Raw genomic sequence first — 12,278 nt, 5'->3', positions numbered from 1 at the left:
GAATGAGAATACATTTTGTATTAAGGATAATACTGCTTTCACACCACGGTGACTCACGCAATGAACAAAAAAACTAACGTAAAGACCGCACTTGTACGATTTATCAGGTTGTATTTGTTTTATTAGGCGATAGAGGTTATATTCGGGATGCGCTAATATAAATTTAGAGAAGTCATTCGAATAAACTTTTGGATTTATACCGTAACTATCAAAAAAGAAGATTATATTTCTAGGTGATTTTTCCACGTAAAAAACATACCCAATGACCAACAATATTAATATCAGTAGACGAAGATAATGTATTAGATATAAAAACTAAAGGTTTAATTCTACTTTCTGGCAATGTCAATAATCCTACTTCATCCGAAGCGAACACACCTAAATATTTAACCGGTCACCGAGTGAACCTTTTAAACTTATTTTTCAATTTCTTTTGTATCCATTCCATTTAACCCCTAACATCACACTGAATAACCCTATCCGCATCCACCGTTAAAATACCCTTGGTATCCCCAAAAAGTAAAATAATGCAAGGGCTAGGCGTAGCCGTACCCAGCCTGATCGATATTTCGCAGGTTTGCCGAAATTTCCACTGGCATGGAATCTTCAACATCTTTTCCACCACAAAATTAAAGCAGTAAATAGCTCTACCATTTTTAAAACTATCATAAGTGATCAGATTATCACCGCCACCCCTATACTTTTCTGCGTCTCGTGATATAATTGCATGATGGTATTAGGGAAACTACATTGAATATTATATACCGTATTCCATTAACGGTAATATGTATATTATTTAAATCGAAAGATTGAAAATATAGACTATTGGTCGCGTAATTACCTGAAAAATGTTTCCATATCAATCATGGCCAATGTGATTTTTTTCAGGTATACAACTGTTAAAAGGCTGATCATTAAAAATCGAATTTTCATTTTGCCCAATAACGTATGTCTTGTATAAAGTCTTATCAAATATATATTGTATAGGATTAACTGCTATCGCCTCATTTAAAGCCGACATTGCGTTATAATGTGGGGTAACTCTATCGATCCATAATTTAGCCTTTTCTACATTGAACACATTTAAATGTCCGTCTGTGTGGGCGCCCATAAACCAGCTATTATTCGCTAATTCGAGCCTAAGTCTCAAATCAACTGAATCCAGTAAATACATGTCTATAGTCGCTATATCCAAAAGAAGTGGAAAATATGTATGCACGCCCCTCGTTTTTAATGTCACCCATAACTTTCGTCTCCCACCTGCCGGTTTTGACCGAAGGTACCGGCTTGTAAATTGCCGAGTTACCCCGTGTGTTTACATGATAGTCATCGTATAAAAATCCCGCCCGACCGGTGGTAGGTAATGTCGAGGGTTTTATCATTTTCAACATTTTTTAATATATGATTGATAGTTAAATACAGGACAGGATTCCACCAACTTTCATTCAAGAAAACGGAAGCGGATTTAAATAATGTATTACTAATACCATTAACGACGGCCACGTGACATCATCCGCTAATTGCGCACCGTCCCTATCAATTGAGATATATAATTCTAAAGCTATACTTGACAAATCTAAGAAAGAACCTGCCACCCCATTAATGCGAAATTCTATATATTTATCAGATAGAACTTGATTTATGGAAATATTACAAGGTGTAAAATCCAGTCTTTCCTTTGAATTAATTGAAGTTTCAATAATTCTCCGTCTATTAACATTCGGGTAACAAATTCTGATATACCCGCAATATACGATGAAACAGGAACTTGATTACCAGTTCCGGGTATGTTAGGAACTACGCTAGCCATATTTTGTGTTTATATAATTTTAGATGAAGGGTAGAACGAGTGCGTACCCGCCGAATGTCAATTGATGAATGAGTTACAAAAGATCGTACACGTCCTTATTATATTTACTCCTAGATTTAACTCGTGTGCCCTTCCTCTTCCTCCGTTTTTTCTTTCCTCCCACACTCGACCGTCTAACTAAACGTTTCACTGTTTTCTTCCGTCTCGTTCTCCTTCTCCTTCCAGTACCGCTTAAAATTCGTTGTCCGGTAGTTTTGAGGGCCCTTATACCATTTCGTTTTATGGATTCTTTTAAAGGTAAACCGCTGTTTACCATATCAGATAACACAGATCTACCGAATTCATTAACTGAAGGTTTCGCGGCGTTAAATAGAAAAGGAAGCACTTTCCGTGCAATAACTACACTTATGAGGCCGACCGCTTCCCCTTCTGCGGCCGGGATAGAAAACGGAAATATCCTCAAATCCCGCTCCTCTCCTTAATAAAGGGTCTGATAAAAATAGTTTTTTTAAATTCCGCCTCTGAAGGAGCGCGAATAAAACAACCTCTCATTTTACTGTTTATACTATTCCCAAACAATTTAAGTTGAGCTTGATTCGCAAGTTCTAGTTTGACTCGAGGGTGTTACGATCACGAATAGGAATGCCAAGGGTGAACATCGAGTTATATACTCACCTATTCATCTAATTTTCCTCTAGGTTTTATACGGAGCAGGCAAGTAACACTCGAGTCTTTAGTGAAATGTAAAAGGTGACCGTTTTGATCCGTGATAAGAATAGAAATCTGATCCAAGATGTTCGTGTTCAACAATTTGTAGACTGTATTATGTATTCCTTTTCCTCTACCACTTGCTAAAGTAAAACAGTCCAATATATTTACTAGTCTCCCGCCAAAAATCGTCGGTTGAACATATCCGTATACACATATATAATCTACCCCACAATTATCAGGTAGAGAATCAAGGGAAACGTGTTCATTCAGTTCACGCCCGCCATATATTTCATAACCGGTATTAATATGAAAACCTAATAATTTCGCGGCTTTTCCGCTAAATTTGACGTATATACTTTTAACGTCCCCCGTTCTCATTCTCTCTCTGATACGTGGTATAGTAATTCTTCTTAAATCTTCATCCCAATGAAATATACCGTTACTATTAAAATAATTTATGAAATTATCACCGTAATAAACTTTTAAGTAATCATACACGTCCTTATTAAGAGCTCTCACGAGTCCTCTTCATATCCCCCGCTAACATTGCCATTCTCGGTCTATACAAATATGTATGCCTATCACGTTTTTATGACGCTCTGTAATAAATTCGAGAGTGAATAAATCATCTTTTGGATAATATAGCGTAATAACTCCCCGGGAACATGATCGAAGCTAAACCTACTTCATATTCAACCCCATTAGGTAATAATATAGGTGTAGGTAATCTATTGGCAAATTTCGAAGGTGTATTTTTGGTATACGTGTCTAAACAGCCGAGACTGCTCAAATATATAGTGTGTTCACCAGCCATGTCGGTTAAATACTACGACGGGTATATCACGTATGGTATTTATAAGAAAAGTTCGATAGCGTTTTATCTAGGTCTTATATGCAGACTGCACGATAGAACCCATTTTCAGTAAACATTATTTCTTCACCGTTCTGATCTGAGACATCGATAGTAATGTAATCCAATACGTCAATGGTATTTAAAGGTTTTATTAAACGGCATTATGCGGACCTTTACCACATGCACATCCTAACGTGAAGCAGTCTAAGAGATAACCATTTATCACCCAAGATGGTAGGTTGAACGATACCCGAATAAACAGGTAAACGTATTCAACGCCCTGCTGGATATATTTCTACTGTGATAGGTCTCAACGCACCCGAACTGTATATTAAATACCTGACTTTTTCATTGAAACCAAACATATTGCTGCTTTAGCACTGAGTTTAATCGTAATTGAATCAATCATATCAACTTTGGCTGCTCCTGCATCGATATGTGGAATGCTCATTCTCTTCGTGTCATCATTCCATGAGAATAAACCGTCCCTGCGGATAGCTCCGCGAATATGTTCTCCGTAAAATTCAGATAATTGTTCAATAATTTCCGTATTAAACGCTCTAGTCATGACATTCATATCACCACCCAACAAACCCGAAATGGACTTATAAATATACGTGTAAATGCGTTTCCCATCTGACTCATTATAGATCGCGTTAAATTGATAGTAAAAATCAACGTCTCCTGGTTTAATAGCGTAATATAATTTCGGGAGAATGACTCCCACTAGCCCCACTTCATATTCCACTCCTTTCGGTAATGATATAGGGACGGCTAACCTATTGGTAAATTTACACGCCCGATTTTCTGGAAATGTACCTATACAGGCATTGCTATTCACGTATATGATGTGATCGCCACACATGTTGAATGCAAGGTCCTTTAAATATACTCGGAGTATATATTTAAAGGACCTTGGTTGAATGTAGACTGTATGACTAACAATGGGCATCGGGTTTATAATATATGTACATAAAAACCTCCACGTTCATGTTATGTCACACCTTATTCATGAATTTGTTATCACACAGATTGTCACGTCATTCAAGAAAATGTCCAAGCCTCTAACCGCCATGATGAATCATCCTCACCACCCTCCGATCCAGGTAAAATATTATTATTATTATTATTATTATTATTATTATTATTATTATTATTATTATTACTATTATTGCAGTTTTTGCAGTTATTATTATTATTATTATTATAATACACGTTCACTCCGGTGCTTATTTAAAATTATCTTTACAGATCCCTTCGCTGAAGACTTCCCATTAGATGAAGATTTGATGGGGAGTAATAATAATAATGAAGCATCGCGCGTTTGGTGGAGGTGTAGGAACCAGAAGGGGAATCTTCATCACGAGGGAAAGAACGGAGGGTAATAAGGTAGTGAGTATCATTCATTATGCGGCCGCAGTAGGGTCACACATTGACGTGGCAATGAAGTTAAGTAGTAGCATAACCCGATTACGCGAAGATGTGCACAGTAACTTCCTCGAAAGAGGTATTCGATCGGCTATGCTATACTTGTGCGTTATTATCACCAGCGTGAGGATGCTAGGCGACATGAATGAAAAAAGTGCTTTCTATGTATGTACTCCACCCACCCTCACTACGATTGACTCGATCTATGACTCCCTGGAGGAGGCTATTGAGTTTATAGCTAATAACTTGGAAGAAAGACTCAACCGTACTGAGGTTCGGGTTGTGTATGACCTCGCTAGATAGGGTTGAACTTCATATCACGCGGCGTGAGTTAGTGAATATTAATAACTTCCAGGTGTATCCCAAGGGAGTCCGCGGTAGTGATCAGGTTATCAATATTCAGTCCGGGTACAACTGTGTCGTTACAGCGTTAGAAGCGTACGTTGTACTGCGAGATAACCCTCCCACACGTATTAACAACCTCCCTCGTGTCTTAATGAGGAGGATGGGGAGGGGACAATTTAATATCAAACACTCGCCAGATATGCCGTTGACGCCATGACTCTTTCACATTAGTAAAAGGGGAATAACCTCAACATATATCTGTATAAATTATGTGAATTATTCATGGGGAAACAGCGGAAAAAAAAAACATTGGACGGTACATCTAGCGAGGAAAGGTGGTAACCCCCAAAGTCCTCATTTGGTCACGTTGTTATTAATCACTGACGACCACGTCGCATTGATTAAAGATATGTTGGCATTCGTGAAGAAGTTCCGACACGGATTCAAGCAGGGGCGGGGGATTGAGCACGCGAGTGGTATGTGTTACAATTGTTTGACTTTGTTTAATAGTTCCACCATCCGTGAGGCGCACACACAGGCCTGTACTGCTCGAACCACTGTCGAATACCCAGAACCCGGCCAATTTAAACAGTTTACTAAAGTTAAAGCTCTGCTGCCAATCTCGCACATGGCTTCCTGGTTTATTTTGAGGCGTATAATATTCAACCGAAGACCGGAGAAGACGATCCGAGAATAGTATCTCGACAGAAAGCTTTCGCTTACTGCTACGTGATCGTTGACGGTAGAACGGGGGAATATTGTACCCATAGACTAAGTCACGAGAGAAATGCGTTGATGATTGTTTGCAGAACATGAACCGGGACTGGGCGTTATTGCGTGAACAAATGCGTGCGTATCCTTTACATATGAGTCCTGAATCCGCCGTAAGTTTGAAGCGAGCACTCATTGCGGAGGATGTAACGTCGAATTCAAGGCTGGAGTCACGAAAATGCGACATCACGCTCATTTTGTGGCACGGGACAACTTTGTGTGTGCACTGTGTCAACAGTGTAATTTGAATATGCAATTTAAGGAGCCAACTTTAAACAGTGTTCGTACACAATTTGTCATATGACATCGCCCTGGTCTTGAAAGAGGCGGGGGCTCAGCATGATTTTGAAATTCTGAAACGCGAGGGTAGTAAATTTTACTCGGCCAGATCGGGCAATCTGAGATTCGTGGATAGCAACAACGTGATTAGGGGGACCCTTTCTAGTCTCGCCTCGAGTCATATCAAACAGAAAGGTTCCCTCGAAATCGCACGTCAGTTGTTAACCCAGTATTCTCGGGATTGTCTCGATTTAGTTTTGGGTACGGGTAAACAGTACTACCCTTATGATTATGTGACGGGCTTCAATATCCTGCGAAAGCCCGGCATCCCTTCTCGAGAGTGTTTCGATTCGGAACTTACGGGAGAAACCCTTTCCAGCGGGGGCTATGCACACGTGGTCAAGGTTTGGAACGCCGCTAATTGCACCAATCTTCTAGATTATACCGTTTTGTATTTGTTAATGGATGTGGGATTATTAGCGGACGTTTATTTAGCTTGGAGGAAGGCTGCCATGGTGCAATTCGGACTAGACCCTGCCCGTTACCTGACTTCTACCTCTCTCTCACTCGATGCTTTCCTATATTCCTCTAAAATTCGTCTCCCCCTCATTTCGAATGGTGAACTCTATCAATTAATTTGTAAAAACATCCGCGGCGGTTTTTTGTAGTCTAGTTCGAAGGCAATGCGTAGCTAATAATCCAGAGTTAAATCCCAGTTTAGTTTGGGTGGGTGATCCTCGATCGTACATAATACGTTGACTTCACCAGTTTGTATCCCACAGTCATGAGTAAATACAAAATGCCCTCGGGTGAAATAACTGAACTTTCCCCTGTCGAATTAGAAAGTTTTGTCGCTAGCGATATTACCGCCATTGATTCACAGGGTGAATACGGTTATTTTATACTGCTCGATACCAAACCAGTTAGACGGGATGTTGCTCTACAGACGGAGACTCTCCCTCTCGCCATTCATCACATGAATGTGACTCACCAGGATCTATCGCCCTATAGTACAAACCTAATGAATAAGTTCAAGGTGAAGCTACCAAGAAAAATGTTAAGTTGACGGGTACGCATTTACCCATGCGTAATCACTTGATCTGTCTTCGTTATTACAAACGTTGATAAGGCTCGGTCTCGAAGTTGATGTAATAAGGAAAGTGTACAAATTCAAACAGGATTTTTATTTGAGGGAATATATTCTGGAGAATGCCGAAAGGCGTGCTAAAGAGACCGATCCGGACAAGAGGAACACCATCAAAATCATAATGAATGGTCTTTTGCGGTGTCACTATTAAAAATTCATTGAATTATTCTACCCGAACTGTCGTCACCACCGGTGAAGCCTCTCTTCTCAGGAATGTGTCCAAACACACGTACAAGTCTTTGGAAAAACTGGGTAACGACAGGTACATTGTAAACCATTGCAAAGAGTCTGTTATGGCTGAATCCCCGATTTATATCGGTTTCAGTATACTAGACATGGCGAAGGATATGATGTATCGGTTCTATTACGACGTTCCTTTTCGAAAGCAGTATGGACACCGAGTTCAGCTCCTTTATACCGACACTGACAGCTTGATCTTTTCCCTGGTGACTGATAACCTCAATCGGGAACTGAAGGGTGTGCTCAAACCCTACATGGATTTGAGTAATTTCCCCAAAACTCACGAAGTGTATGATGAGTCACGTAAGGGGGAACTCGGGTTAGTGAAGGTTGAAACGGGGGCGAACTCATGAGGGAATTTATAGGCGGCCGTTAAACCTAAAGTATCGTATCTGACGGAAACTAGTCGTAGTAACACCTTAAAGGGTGTACAAAGATGCCGGCAAAAGACCATTTCACATGACCAGTATCGAGCTGTAATCGAAAAGAATGAGATTACTTATACTCGTGTGCAACAATTTGCAAAAGAGTAGGAGGCACGATGTGTCATACGAGCCAGCGAAAGGTATCTCTCTGTCCTTTAGAGGACAAGAGATATTATGTGACACCTTATAAATCGTTGGCGTATGGACATCCAGACATTGGGGTGGAAGAGGGTATAGCGGAGGAGGAGGGGGAGGGGGAGGGGAGAGGGGGGGAGGAGGAGGAGGAGGAGGATCTAGAGAGGGTAGTGGTGGCGCCGGTAGTTGCGGCAATCTCTCCAATTTTAAATATTCCCGCTCCTAGCACCTCGAGGAATTCCTACTCCTCTATTCCTCCGACCCTACATCCATCACGTCATTTTCCCACACGGGTGAAAGGATGTTCAAAACGTCGAAGAGAGAATAGTAAAATATACAATGTTAATTCCTCTCTCTCTTCGACGTCTTTGACTTCTCCTCGACGGGAAATGGTTTTAAACACCCTCTCCTCCAGTTTAAACGGGGGCGTATTCACACCTTGACCGGGTGTCATAGTTTTGTATATTTTACTATATATTTTATCTTATATTCATATATTTTAATATATATTGTATATAATGTATTTTTTATTATATAATCATATCACAGTTAGTTTTTATATTTTGAATTATTATATTTAATTTTTTATTATAGTTTGCATTTTTACTTTATCGCGTTCGTATTTGTACAGTTTTTTCTAATGTATGTATTTGTATGGAATATTAATTCATTCCCCTGTATTTAGGATTGGTTATATATAAAATAACAATTCCGTCTGTAATTTGATTTTTCAACCTCTCATTCAAACTCTGTATAATAAATAAACAAAATTGAAATGTGTACCTTTGTCCTTGTGTTCGCCACCTAGATTATGACTCAAATTCTATGAAAAATAAAAATTTCACGTTGGCGTGAAGTCAGCTGGGCAAATATGGCGATAAGGTCTCGTTTCTTCATATGTGTGTGTGTGTGCGTGATTCATCATCAGATAACATTGACTCTGATATGTTATTGGGGGAGATATCACATGTGGATGAAGTCAGTCGCCAAATATCCTTTTTTTATCATGATACTCTGAATATCTAATAAGCAGCTGTGTGTATATATATAAAACAAAATGTAACGGACTGAGAGAGAGAGAGAGAGGGAGGGAAGGAGGAGGGAGGGAGGGAGGAGGGAGAGAGAGTATATTCGCAATATGCATATTATAAATTTAGAGATTTTATAGGAGGAGGATGAGGTAAACGTCCCGGTTACTTTGAAAACAATTAAAAGGGACATGAGTCGCAAAAAACAGTGAACTGAGTCTATTTGGGGTCAGGGTGGGGTCAAGTTTTATTCCCGTAGAGTTACGTGACATCACAGGGTAGAAAAGTGGAGTCAATTTGGGGTGGGGTTGAAATGTTGGTTTTTTATTCCCTGAGAGTTATGTGACGTCACAGGGGGTAGGAAAAGGTGGAGTCAATTTGGGTCAGGGGTGGAAAGAATGGTTTTTATTCCCAGAGAGTTATGTGAGTCACAGGGGTAGAATAGTGTAATGGGGGTTGAAATGTTGGTTTTTATTACGGAGATTACGTGACGTCACAGGGGGTAGGAAAGGTGGAGCAATTTGGGTGGGGTTGAAAGAATGGTTTTTATTCCCAGATTAGTGACGTACATGGTAGAATAGTGGAGTCATTTGGGGTGAGTTAAATGTTGGTTTTTATTACCGGAGAGTTACGTGACGTCACAGGGGTAGGAAAGAGTCAATTTGGGGTCGGTTGAAAGAAGGTCCCAGAGTTTAAGTGAGTCACAGGGGTAGAATACGTGGAGTCAATTTGGGGTGAGGTTGAAATGTTGGTTTTTAATTACCGGAGTGACGTGACTTACAGGGGGTAGAAAAGAGCATTTGTCACGGGGTTGAAAGAAGGGGGTTTTTTATTCCCAGAGAAAGTTCGGTGGACGTCACAAGGGGGTAGGAAAGGTGGCAGTCAATTTGGGGCAAGGGGTTGAAAGAATATTCCCAGAGAGTTACGTGACGTCACAGGGTAGAATAGTGGAGTCAATTTGGGGTGAGGGCTTGAAAATGTTGGTTTTTTATTCCCTTATAGTTATTGTGACGTCACAGGGGTAGAAAGTGGAGTCGTTTGGGGTTATGGGGGAGGCCACGCCCCCCTAATATGAGCTCATGTACGTACATGAGCTTGTAAGACAAATGGAGTCAATTTGGGGTCAGGGGTGGCCACGCCCCCCAGAATAGTGGAGGGTTGAAAGGATGGTTTTATTCCCTTATAGTTATGTGACGTCACAGGGGTAGAAAAGTGGAGTCAATTTGGGGTTAGGGGAGGCCACGCTATCTAATATGAGCTCATGTACGTACATGAGCTTGTAAGACAAATGGAGTCTTTAATTATGAGCTCATGTACGTACATGAACTTATCATACATATGGAGTCAATTATGAGCTCATGTACGTACATGAGCTTATAATACAAATGGAGTCAATTTGGGGTCAGGGGTGGCCACACGCAGAATAGTGGAGGGTTGAAAAGATGGTTTTATTCCTTATAGTTATGTGACGTCACAGTATAAAAGTGGAGTCGATTTGGGGTATGGGGAGGCCACGCCCCCCTAATAGGAGGCTCATGTACGTGAGCATGTACTACTGAGCTTGTAAGACAAATGGAGTCAATTATGAATCCTCATGTAAGTACATGAACTTATCATACATATGTGAGTCATTATGAAGCTCATGTACGTAACATGAAGCTTATTAATACAAATGGAAGTCAATTTGGGGGTCAGGGGTGGGCCACGCCCGCCCAGAATAGGTGGGAGGGTTGAAAAGATGGTTTTTTAATTCCTTATAGTTTATGTGACGTCAAGGGGTAGAAAGTGGAGTCGATTTGGGGTTAGGGGAGGCCACGCCCTCCCTAATATGAGTCATGTACGTTACAGAAGCCTTGTAAGACAAATGGTAGTCAATTATGATTTCGGGGCTCATGTAGGGTAACATGGAACTTATCATACCATATGGATGTCAAGTTTATGAGCCTCCCATGTACGTCACAATGAGCTTATAATACAAATGGAGGTCAATTTGGGGTCAGGGGTGCCACGCCCCCCAAGAATAGTGAGGGTCTATATGGGGTCCAGGGTGGCCAACCCCCAGAACAAAGTGGATGTCTATATGGGGTTCACGGGTGGCCACACCCCTTTTGGGGGTTTTGGGGGTTGTCCCGCCCCTTTTTAGGCCTCACGTACGTACATGAGCCAATCAGGAGGGGGGAGGGGGGTAGCCACGCCCTTGGGGGGGGGGGTGGGGGGCGGGGGGCGGGGCTAGAAAAGTGGAGTCTATATGGGGTCTTTTCCTCTACTAACTTATATATGCAAGTCGGATCATTAAGTCGTTAAATCCATGATTTACCGAGGAAGACCTAAAGCAGATGATCATTAATCAAACGCCAAACGAACGCTTTGCTGCACTTGTTGTGGGTCACGGAAGTTAGATCGTAAAATCGTTTATCCGCCAAGTCTGGAACCAGCTCGTGTTCACAATACCATTTTTGACTTCAAGGAATCGGTACATTAATTCTGAATATGCCCAGCGAATCACTCACGCTTGGATATTCAGAATCGAACCTTTATAAGCGAGGCAGTGTATACACTGTGCAAATGCAGTTGGCTGAATTATCAATGTCTACCCCCAAAAATCTTCGCCTAACTAAAAATAAATTTATAATTTAAAATCTCACCAGTTATGGTTGTCAGAATATTTACAAATACACGTATGCTTACATTAATAAATGCCTTGATATGTTTTCCAGTTGTATAATTAGTTTAGTTAGTTTTACTGCCAAAAATTAATTACATGTAAGCTTATAACAATATATAGTAATAAAAATTATTTACATGATTGCACAATGAAATAAGGGGTAACAAATCTTAGTTATATGATAATCGTCACTTTTTAAATATGATTTCCGGAGAGTTTGGTCAAAGCAATTTGGTAAACGACAAATCAAGACAACATGACTTCAACCTGTACAGAAACACATGAACGAAACGTCTCTCTCAAATTGTACTCGACCATCGACGTCTCAAATTTATAAGTCATTAACTCAGCCTTAGACGGTATATGAAATGCATTGGTATTCTGGGATATAAAAACGGTCATTATAATACACTGGCAGTGATTGTAGGTCCTCCGCATGAC

Source organism: Macrobrachium nipponense, chromosome 6 (genome assembly GCF_015104395.2).
Source record: "Macrobrachium nipponense isolate FS-2020 chromosome 6, ASM1510439v2, whole genome shotgun sequence".
Lineage (NCBI taxonomy): Eukaryota > Metazoa > Arthropoda > Malacostraca > Decapoda > Palaemonidae > Macrobrachium > Macrobrachium nipponense.
This window is presented reverse-complemented; position numbering follows the sequence as displayed.